Genomic DNA, 12155 nt, shown 5'->3' with positions numbered 1-12155 from the left:
GGGCTCTCAGAAGCACACTCCTCTCACGGTATATATCTGTGGAGGGGAACCATCCTGAAGGGAAAGATTAGGTTGTAAAGAAGGAGCCTGTGGAACAAATAGTTGAAAGACATGTGCTACCGTAGGAGAGAACCCGTTTTAGAGAACATAATGTATTATTTTAGCTTTATGAGGCAGCAAATGCTGAACCCTTATTCTACAAAGCAGCAGTTGATAATAAAACTATGAATGTGATTTTCCTCCTCTCCCTTATTTCCACTTAGATCCTGGTGTATAAATTTTACTATCAAGAGCTTTAGTATGTTAGAGTTAAATAGTACCTTATCACGCATCCTAAAAGGCAAAGTCAGACTATATATTGGTAATGTACTGTCAGAGAGCAAGAATAATATCCTCCCCCTGGAGGTCCTGCTAGCTGGACTGAGAATCAGATTGAGGTTAGACGATTAACAAGAGAAAATCGAATTTAATAGTGTATGTCCATATGGGGAATCCACACAGACGTGGAAGCTCTAAAGACAGTCAGGCATAATGAGGTATAAATGTCATCCTGACCTAAGGAGAAAGGGGTGGGGGACTGGGACTTCAAAGGGAAGGAATGCAATTCACAGGAAGATGAAAAGGAGTAAATGTTTGGTAAACAGATGTTTGCGGGCCACTCAGAAACAGTGGGACATAGAGGACTTTGATCAAACAGGCCTTGCTTGCTTCCTCCTGTCTATCATTCCTAGTTCACAGGAAGATGAAATTATCTATGGTGATAGCTCTCTTCCTGGAGCACATTATCTAAATTCTTTTTTAGGCAGTTGAGGGAGGAGGACGTAAAGAGATTTTCCTGAATCTGCTGGGGTTCGATTGTTTTTTTCACTCAGTCTTCATGACAAGGTGACCCATCCTGGGACAGCCTGTCCTTGGCCCCTACGGTATTTTTATGACATCTATAAAGAAAGTCATCTTTCATGGCTATTCCAGACCATCACCTGTAAATATGCATTTGAAACTAGAGGGAGTAAGAACACTGGCCCTTGGTCTGGTCAGTGTAAACTCAAGCATTGTCTTGGAATTTGGGCTGAATACAAGTGGCAATTCTAATGTCTTTATTTGCCACATACAACTTAGGGTCAGGATGTCTGAAATACTTCCTCCTTGAACAATATAATGAAGTCATTGGGACAGAGTGTAATCCACAGGTATCCAAGAAGGATTTTAAGTTGTTCTAAGAAAAAGGGAAGAGGAAATTAGCAAAAGAAAATGATGTACCAATTAGATTAAAAGTTGGAGGCATTCTTAGCTGAAAAAAAAATAGATTAGGGAAATCTTTTGAAATGTTTATAACGGTTTGTGTCAACAAAAAGATAATTTAATGAGATTTCTTTCTATTCCAAAATGCTTGGCTTCTCAATCTCTTGATTTATCTTTTGCTTATTTTCTGGAATACCTGGAACCTCCAGCTTTAATGAAGTATTTTTATATGTGGTGGTATTCCAATGAGAATGAGTTTTAAAATGCAATCTAATTACTGTCATAAGGCTTTTCTATGAGAGTACCTATGTATGTAATCTAGTTATAGCGCAATGAAAAATCAATTGTAAGGAAATGTAAGCGGGGGTTTTCACTGTGTGCAGTGCAGAATTGGGTTCAAGTGTACATCTAATGGCAGATTTTTATATGTCCTGGGGAAAAATGCATTACCTGTTTTTTACCCTGTAATATAACTTGAAAAGAAGTCAAAGAGAACACATGCGAGTGGTCTTTTGGATAAATACCGAGTCCCTGTGACTCAGAGAAGCTAACGGTGAACACCAAGATGCAGTTGGGAAAACCTGATGTCTGTGTTAGATACCAGGACTGTATACTTTTTGTTATTCAGAGTTTGTTTTTAAAGAACTTCCATTGTCACTTTTTAAGTGATCTGCTCTTCTGGGGTAGGTGGGAGGTACCCAAGAGAAGAACTTTCCCCTTCTTTTGATTGAAGGAAACTGCCACTGGTGGAATTGCCTGGCCAAAGTCAGTAGCTATTCATTAGTACCTCAAAGAATGGACTAGAACCCAGGATTTCTGACCCAGCCCTCTTCCCATTTTACAGCCTCTTGTTGTGTCCAGCTTCTCACCCTGAGTTATTCCCTTGAGATGGTTTGCTCTGAGGCTTCCTGGTTTGTGGTATCTTGTTTGTGATGATTTGTTTTCATTTTTCACCTTTATATCTGTATCATGGAAAGCCATCGTTATTTGAAGTAGAATTATCTGGTATCCTATGTGGATTACATTGAATTCTTGATATAAATATTACGATTCCATCCATGTTCTCTGTGTGGTGGCTGGGTTTTTGTCAGTTTGGGAGAGGATTCTGTATGGAGTGAGTTGTTGGTGACGTTGAGGAGAAAGATGAAAAAAGTATAGATAGGTTGGAGGACAACAAACAGGTTCACTGTCAGAGGCTTTTTCTCATTGAATACATTGAAAGGCATCAGTGATAACCCGTGTCCCGCCCACCCATTGTCTTGGTATCTCTGAAAGCTCATGCTAATTACATCATTAATTAAAGCTGTCTCAGTCATTTTCAGGATCCTTTTGAAGAACAATGTGATTTCATTGTTTTGCCTGGAGGCTGGAATGGTAAGAACACATGGCCAGGCCCAGAGTGGTTTTTCTAACGCCATAGCTCCCTTGGTTGCCTTTTTATTTGAAAGGTAGGTTTTAGAAGAAGCAGCTACCCCTTTCATGCTTAAAAGAAGGCATTGACCCATCTTCTCCAGTGATCAGAACCTTGGAAATTAGGCCTCCTGTAGTTTAACACATGTTCTAGAATTTAAGAGTCATGAGGGTTGAAGGAAACAATGGAACACAGCCACCATAGGCAGCAGGCTTGCTAGAGTGGCTGTTTGGGAGAAGAGAGATGGGGCAGTTGGGATTCCTACCATGAGAGTCCAGTGGGAAGACAAGTGCATTGATTACATGTCACAGGCTCCTGACCTGTGATGCTGGCCAGTTTCTGTTTACACATGCCATGGTCCCAAAGTGAAGAACTCTCGCTCACCTGTAAGTTTGTCCTTACATTGCTGTTGCTCTTAATTCTGTTCCCAAGTGTAATCCGTGTTGTGCTGGTTAATGGTTAACCTGCTCTGGGCAGGGAACATTAATTTGTAGTTTGCCAATTTCCGTTGTGTAAATACTCCCACCAAGGCCAATAATAAGTGACTAATGTCAGGGTGCTGAACACAGATTTGGGGAGGAGTTGCGCACAGTTGACTCCTTGGTGTTCATCCCAGTGGCTCCTGCCATCACTGAGTTCCATATGCAGTTAAGTGTCATGACTGATAGTATAATAACCATAAATGAGGCTGGATAATGGTTCATTGAGATCAGGAGTTTTAAAAGCTCTTTTACACACATTATCTTACTTTAGTACTGTAGTAATCCTGGGAAATAAGTGCTGCTACCTTCCCATGGTAATATAATCTCTATTCTCAAATGACTGGGTTCTCAATGTCTCTAGGTATCCCTGTGAAAATTGAGGTCATCCAAATACCCAGTGTAGTTGCTTATACGTGCAAGGTCTGAGATTCAAACCTGTGTCTTTCTTTCCAGAGTCTGCACTTTTAATCACTGTGAGATCTTAGTCATTATTTGAATGTTTAAAAAGTGCATTGCATTTCAGCTAAGCCTTCTCTTTTCTGGTTGTCAGCATCCACAATTCTTATGAAATTATTCAGTAAATCATTCAGGTTACTGAGCATCTGTTATATGCCGGGCACTGTTCTATGCAGTCAGGGTATCAGTGATCACAACAGTAAAATATCTTCGTTCTCGTGGAGAGAGAGACAAGAAATTCATGTAAAAGCAAGGATCGTTATATGTTTGGAGGTGAAAATGCTATGAAAAAAGTAGAACAGAGTAGGGGGTGTTATGTATCCCGGAGGGACTCGGTCTCGGTTTTAAGTAGGCTGGTAACATTCCTCAAATGGCTTAATTTTCAGACCTATCACCACTGATGATTGCCTGTTGTGGAAAGGACATGCTGTGTTCACTAGCAGTTCCTGACCACCAGGTGTGGTCTTGCTGGCTCACAGTGCAGACCTGGCTCCCTTTCTTCCCTTGATTGGGTCCCTAACAAGTCCGAATGGCAGCCTAAGGCTGTCACATCTCTTGGCTGGGGTTGTTTTTGTGGTCATGCCTAAACCACAAGTCCCTTTCTGCAGGAACACCTGCCAGCCGAGTCAGGTTTCCCTCAGCATATCAATTTACCATTGATTGACTGAATCTAGAAGCAGTACTTTACATTTATCTCTGTGGTTTCTCATTATGTAGAAGACTTATAGGGGCAACTTGATTTATTGGCAAATAAATCTGTATTTGTGACATCTCTAGTTCTTAATGCTCTTTGAAGCAGTCCCCCCCTCCCCGCCCAAAGCGTGGGACCACCCTAGATACGTGAGAGCGTGGGACCACCCTAGATACGTGAGAGCGTGGGACCACCCTAGATACGTGAGAGCGTGGGACCACCCTAGATACGTGAGAGCGTGGGACCACCCTAGATACGTGAGAGCGTGGGACCACCCTAGATACGTGAGGAGACCAGCACTCACTGGCCGTGAGTATTAAGGTAGGATGGTCACTCCCCCTCATAACTCACTCTCAGTGGATGTGGTTATGTTGAGAGGCAGTCTCATTGTGGTGCCAGTGAAGCTTTACTGTCTTTTAGCGCTTGCTGATCTACCTTTTCAGAAAAGGGAAAGAGGGGACCCCTGGGTGGCACAGCGGTTAAGCGTCTGCCTTCGGCTCAGGGCGTGATGCCAGAGTCCTGGAATCGAGCCCCACGTCAGGCTCCTCCACTGGGAGCCTGCTTCTTCCTCTCCCACTCCCCCTGCTTGTGTTCCCTCTCTCACTGGCTGTCTCTCTCTGTCAAATAAATAAATAAAGTCTTTATAAAAAAAAAAAAAGGGGAAAGAGAACTTAAGTCTTGGATCCTCCGTACATGACATTTTTTAGCTAGAAATTAATAATATTCTTTTATTGACATTCTATTTCTCTTTAGGGCTCTCTTTTACTTAGAGTAGATGATGCTGATTTTCCTCTTAGAATAATAAAATAAAATTTCCTTTCAAATAAAATCTTTGGATGTTAAAAAATGTATTTATCTAAAGATATATGAAATAAGTAACAGGAGGTTTTCAAGTATGACACATTCTGAAGGTGGCTCTTTAATGTCTGACGTTTGGTTAATATTTATCTGAATAATTTTGCAGGGTCAGAAGTAGACATAAATCCTTTTAAGAGTCCAGGTCATAAAATAAGTAACCACTTTTTAAAACCTAAAAGTACCTCATCATAGTCCTGTATGTGAACAGTGGTTAAGAACATGACCTCTGGAGCCAAACTCTTGATTTGAATCCCTCTTTTACTGGTTGTGTGATCTTGGGTGAGGTACTTAATGTTTGGTGCCCTGTTTTGCTCATCTGAAAAATGGGTATGAAAGTGTTTACCTTGGGGCACCTGGCTGGCTTGGTCTGTAGAGCATAAGATTCTTGATCTGGGGGTTGTAAGTTCAAGCCCCATGTTGGACATGGCTTCCTTAAAAAAAAAGTATTGGGGTGCCTGGCTGGCTCATTTGGGGGAGCATGTGACTTGATCTCCAGGTTGTGAGTTCGAGTCCCACGTTGGGTATGGCGATTGCTTAAATATAAAACCTTTTTTAAAAATAGTATTTCCGTCAAAGGGTAATTGTGTTAATACATGAAGGATAGTTACAACTATATGAGTGTGAGCTATTTTTATTTTTTTAAGACATAGAGGTTCTTTGCCACTATCAGTCTAACCAATATGTCTGGTTATTAGAGAAGTATTACGTAGTGTTCTAGGTTGTGTCCCTAGACAAAGGGGTAAGCTGTGTTGTGGTAATTTTATGAACAGATTTCCCACTGTTTTTCTCCCAGCTCTGCATTGGGGCATTATGTTTGCACTGGCCTGGGTTGTTTATCATTGTCCTTGTGGGGTCAAGGTGGGCTTTTTTACACAGAGTCCGGGCAAGGTGCCCTTTATTGTCATTTCACTTGACCTTTCAGCCCATTTCTTATGTATAAATAACACATAAAAACACCACCTGGACTGAGGCCTTTTATTACTTTGAAATTAAATTCCAAAGGAAGTATCAAGGACAATTCACTGGTTGAGGAACCGGAAATGTAAAGGTGGCTTTAATACGTGTCTGCCTTTTCTTCTTCTGCCATCTCATGGCTAAATTATACATAAAGTCTCCTTCTGGATTACTGGATGAGCCCTGGAAATAAACAAGGCAGACACATGCGGCTCCGAGACCATATCCCGTGGTGAGCTCTGTAGGACTTGAGCTCCCCTAGTGATAGAAAATGTTTTATGGGGAGATAAAAGGATCCAGTGGCCAGATAAGTTTGGGAAGGACCGGAATACACAAAGCTTAACAGATTTATCTATCTGCATGTCTTCTCAGTGTGTTTTATGTATGGAAATCTATTATGACGCTCCAGAAATGAAAATAATAGTAGCAGTCAACTTTTATGCAGCACTTACTATGTGCCTGGCATGGGTCTGAGCGCTTTACATGTATTAACTTGTAAATTCTCGGGATGGTCCCCATGTCTTTTCATTCTTATTTGATCGATGCGGAAATTGAAGCTTCATGTGTTGTTTGTGGAGTTTCATAAGCTCATCCAACCAGAGGCAGGTTTGGAGATGTGCTCTGCGTGATTGGAGCAGTGGGAGCTTGTTCTGATGCTCTGAGCAAACGGACTCGCAGGTAGATGATTGTGGAGGTAGGATGGCCTCACTCTGGTTTCTGCTCTGGAAATGATGGCTTCCCTGAGCATCCCCATGTTATATACCTTTGTCTCCCCGTGATTTTCTTGCTTGATTTGATACTAGAAATTCTGGAAGCAGGACTCATATAGTGTGAAGTGGGAGGTTTAATTTTCCAACACCACAGTCTCGTGGATGGGGAGGACAGATCCCCTTTCTGCAGACAGACCCTTCTTCATTTGAGCATTTTACTATGTTCTCTTGAGGCAAGAACTTGGTATGTGGAAAGGAAGACAAGTACGAATAAGGCCTGTGATCCCACTTCAGTCAAGCGAAAGAGCATCTGGTTAATAAACCATTGAAATCCTCCCGAAGTTAAAAGAATGAAAAAAGCTACATTTTTCATCAAGGTTTTAAATGCACATCAATTGGTAAAGAGCCCAAATGGCATTTTTACAGATGGTCTTAGCTTCAATTATTTATATATTTCTTTGACTTATTTCAGTATTACAACAAGTGATGAAATCCTGTTGGGTAAATTACTGCCTCTGCTCCCTTAGACAGCTGATTCTAATACTTTAAAAACTCTACAGTTATTTCCCATTACTCTTAATATAAAATACAAATTCATTAATACTGCCTGTAAGATCTGGCCCTTGTCCTTTACAGCTTCAGGGCCAGTGCTAATTCAAATTGCTTTTTTGTGCTAATAAGATAATAATACTCTCCTGGGTAGGCTGTACATATGGAGAGGGCTGTATTTTAGCCCCTGCATGTTCCTTGGCCAAGTGCCCTTGTACAGTGCACAGCCTGTACAGCTGCACATGACTGACTAGCCTAATCTCACATTACCTATAACATCCTTTATGTCTTCTTGGTAATTCTCATCACACTTAAAATGACTTGTTGAATGTCTTCCATTCTTGCTAAAGGATAAAACTCCCTAAGGGATGGGCCTGTATTTGTCATATTTACTACAGTATCTCTAAGAACGAGCAAAATGCCAGGTACCAAGTAGGCTCTTTATGATGTTTGTTGTTTATGATGTTTATTGAATGCAGGCTTGATAGTTGGCATGCGTGGGTGGGTGGATGACTACAAATGAAAGGATAAAGCAAGCTTAGAGCTTACATGGAAGAATTAGAAATCTTTTGCCTAGGGCACATGAATCTGGGATCTTAGAATCAAACTTGCAAGTTGGTATGGAATAATCAGGTTTTATCTAAGCACTTCTCAGACCTTCGGGAGGCTATATTTTGCAGATCTCTTCTGTTTTGAATCTCTTGTGTTTGAATAACCAGATGTTCCTGCTATCAAGAAAAAAATGTTATGTTTTCCCATTATGTGCAGTGCTATCAGAGCTCATCATAGACATAGCTGCAAGCTGGGGCTTCCAATGACTGTTGGGAGGGGCCAGGAATACACCAGTGATTGTTATGTGATATTAACCTGTTGGTCTTCTGACATACTGGTTCCCATTACTGTCTCTCTGTTCACAGATTTTCTTTGGGATGCGATACTGTATTGAATCATTACAAATTCTCTTCCCAGGTGTATTGGTTTCCAAGGGCTACCATAACAAAGTACCACAAAGTGGGAGGCTTAAAACAAGAGAAATGTGTTCTCTCATACTTCCAGAAGCTAGAAGTCTAACATCTGTCTGCAGAGCTAGGCTTCCTTTGAAGGCTCCCTTGGTTGCTGGCGTTCCCTGGTTTGTAGCCCCCCACTCCACATTCTGCCTCCCTCATCATATGGTTGTCTTTGCTCTGTGTATCTGAGTGTCCTCTCTCTTCCTTCAAGGACGCCAGTTATATTGGATTTAGGGCCCACCTTTATCCAGTATGACCTCATCTTAAATAATAATACTTGCAAAGATTCTGTCTCTAAATAAGGTCACCTGAGGCTCAGGTGGACATGAATTTTGGAGGGATGGGGGTACCCTTTAACCCAGTACATGAGGGTTCAACTCTTAGGCTGCTAGTCTATGAGTTAGGTCTACCCTCCACTGTTCTTTGTGTGACCTTGTGCATGTCATGTCCTCTCTTAGAGTCTCATTTTCTGTAAAAGGGCTCTAGTTACAATACTTATATTTTAGGAGATTTTTCAGGTAAAATGAGATGATGCAGATAAACCGTATAAAACATAGGCTGTACATGATAAAAGCATTTAATGTGTCATTATTATTTCTTCCCTTCATACCTAACTAGAACCTAAAATATTGCTAAATTTCTTTTTACTGATATTCCAAATCACTAATTCTGATTTCCTTTGGTGCTTATTTATTTATTTATTTATTTATTTTTGGGGGGGCGCTTCCTTAATTTTTATTACTAGTCTGTAGCCAATGAGCAGTCATTTTGATTGATTCTTCTTTGGGCAGAATGATCACTCCTTGAGGAGGAATGGATTACAAGAGAAGTAAGAGCCTCAATATTAATTGATGATTACTCCAATAAGTGGTAAAGCTCTTAAGAAACATGTAAGTCAATGCTAAAACAGACTGAATTAAGAAAATTCTTTTCAAATCAGATTTTTTTTTTTTGGTTGCACATTGGCTTAAATATTATGTGGTAGGATTCTTCCAACTTGGCAAAACCATGTTAAATAATTTCCGTAGTGGGTTGAAATGGTAATAAAAGTCAAAATCATATGTTTGCATTTTCTATGCAATTATAATTTGAGCTGAACTTAGTTTGGCAGTGGAGTAGATTATAAGTGTAAAATTGCAACCTAGTTCCATTTTGTACTTAGCAAATGTAAATGTTGTAATATAAATTAAAACCCATGTATAAATAATCATGAGGGATAATTCAATTTAGTTAATTTTCATTTTCTTCTGAAATGTGAAATTGAATAAATGTTAAGAATCTCTTTGAGAAGGGACAAAATGGGCTAAATTTAATTATACTGTAATTGTTTTAAAAAAATATTTTTTAGCCCCAGGACAGAATGGAGTTTATAAATATGGAATGCCTTGAGGTGATTGATTCCAAGAGAGGAGAGATGAGGTTTTACCTGATCTTTGCCATGCATTGCAGCCTTAAAAAGACATGGCTCAGGATTAGAAATTCATACGGTGTTTGTATGTGACAGAATTTGATTGAAGAGCCCATATGTTTTGTCCCACACTGCTTAAAACTAAAAGGAAGGTAATTGTAAAGCCACTTGTTCTTGAATATCATTGTGTCTTTAATGCCAGTCAGAGAAGTCTTAGTGAAAATGAGGACACAGTCTGGGGTATTTAGTTGAAATAAATTAAAATAGCAGAATGGATATGGAGACCAACCCTTTACATGGGTTGGTGCTAATAGGTAGAAATGAAGCTCCCTTTGTTTTCTGTGGCCCAAAGAGATGTGAACAGAGCCATGGGAGCAATTGGTGACCTGTGAGGCTCCCTAAAATAAGATGTGGCCACTTAGAAAGGTGTTGCATTCATTGACCAGTGTGCTCTCTCCAAGCCTAGAGGTGGTCGTTCCAAGCAGAAGTTGTGAGTTGACTCATTTCGAAAGAGAGGTTGGTCCTTAAACCTACTCTTTCATTCCTGAGTTAACAGAAATCCTAAGTTGATGACCAGTGGGTTATGACTGAACAAAGTTAAAGGGGTAAAGTGATTGAAGGTCTGGGATATTTGGCTAAAAATAAAGTTTTTATATACAAAAGAGTAGCTGAATATTAGGGAGAGGCTATGAGGAAAATAAGCAGTACTTAGTGGTCATCGTTAACAAAGCTTCAGATAGAAGAAAAATCACCTTTTTCTAATTTGACATAATGAGATGTGGGGGGAGAGAGAATATGAATGAGAATATATTCAAGTCCCCCCCCCCCAATGCCTTCTCTTGTGTGAGCATTCTGGGGGTTAAGAAATGGAAAATAAAGTTGTTCTTACATATATAATTTCAGAATGAGAAGTCAGTAGTTCATCTCCTGAATGGAAAAAAAAAAATCTCAAGTTCAATGGTATTAATTCACTCACTTTTCCAAAGGAAAAGCTGACAAAATTCTGTTGGGTAACGGTCATGGAAACTGATAGTCTTCTCAAATCAGTGTTTGCTGTGTCACCTGGTTTCATGTGCAGTGTACCCCAGTAGACACACTATTGTTGTCTGCCAGAATAGTAAGGGACTCAAATCTTACAGCCTTTCAGCTAGTTTTCATTTTGTTTTGGTTGTTTTATTTATTTTTTTTTGAAAATGAAGATTATTAGCCTTCTTTAATAAAAATAAGTCTCTCTGGGACACAATTTAACTCTTAAAGAATTTTTATAAGCATCCTCCTTATCTTTCATTTGTTTGTTAGTGGGACAATTTGAAAAGGAGAAGAATATTTTAAATATTTTAAGCTAACATTAATTTTAAGCTGACATGTTTAGCCACTGAACAATGGGATGAGACAACTCATTTGTTACTAAAAGAGATCAGTTGAAGAATGTTGTGGAGCTAGATATTTCTTTTCTTTTCTTTTCTTTTCTTTTTTTTTTAAAGACTTTATTTATTTGAGAGAGAGAGAGAGAGAGACAGAGCACAAGCAGGGAGGAGGAGGCAGAGGGAGAGGGAGAAGCAGACTCCCCTCTGAGCAGGGAGCCCGATGTGGGGCTCACTCCCAGGACTCCGGGATCATGACCTCAGCCAAAGGCAGACACTTAACCGACTGAACCACCCAGGCGCCCTCCCATTTTTAAAATTTAAATTCAGTTAGCTATCTTGGTTGCTTCTAAGTTTTCACAATTATGAATAAACTGTGTGCAGGTTTTTGTGTGGATGTAAGTTTTTCGGCTCCTTTGCGTAAATACCAGTGAGTGTTGTTGTATGGTAAGACTGTTTAATTTTGTAAGAACCTGCCTGTCTTCCAAGGAGGTTGTACCATTTTCCTTTCCCACCAGAATGAGTGAGAGCTCCTGTTCTACCTCGTCACCATAGTCTGTTGTTTGTCTGCGTAGCTTTTTAATTAATTAATTAATTTTAATTTGGAAAGGAATATTATTGCAGAAATGTAGGGAAAAAAACAAAACCTCTAGCTCCAGGTGGCTTATCCTTAGTGTTAATGGTCTGATGTAGATATATTTCAGTATATATATATATATGTAAAAGAAATATCCCGGGTAAGTTTAAGAGATAGAAACAGGGGCACCTGGGTGGCTCAGTCAGTTAAGGGTCTGACTCTTGATTTTGGCTCAGGTCATGATCTCATGAGTTTGAGCCCCACGTTGGGTTCTGTGCTGGGCGTGAAGCCTGCTTAAGATTCTCTCTCTCCCGGACGCCTGGGTGGCTCAATGATTGGTTAAGCGTCTGTCTTCGGCTCAGGGCGATTCCAGGGTTCTGGGATCAAGCCCCGCATCAGGCTCCCTGCCCCGCTAGGAGCCTGCTTCTTCCTCTCCCACTCCCCCT

At 40.2% G+C, this 12155-nt stretch overlaps 1 protein-coding gene across 18 annotated transcripts in view; it reads left to right on the top strand.

Moving 5' to 3' along the window:
* The window catches only part of MAGI1 (membrane associated guanylate kinase, WW and PDZ domain containing 1), a 604286-nt gene that overhangs the window by 96043 nt on the left and 496088 nt on the right, over nt 1–12155 (top strand). The window lies entirely within an intron of this gene.

The sequence above is a fragment of the Ursus arctos genome, unplaced genomic scaffold (assembly GCF_023065955.2).
Source record: "Ursus arctos isolate Adak ecotype North America unplaced genomic scaffold, UrsArc2.0 scaffold_14, whole genome shotgun sequence".
Classification (NCBI taxonomy): Eukaryota; Metazoa; Chordata; class Mammalia; order Carnivora; family Ursidae; genus Ursus; species Ursus arctos.
The sequence above is the reverse complement of the archived record's forward strand: the minus strand, read 5'-3'. Positions and strand labels throughout refer to the sequence as shown.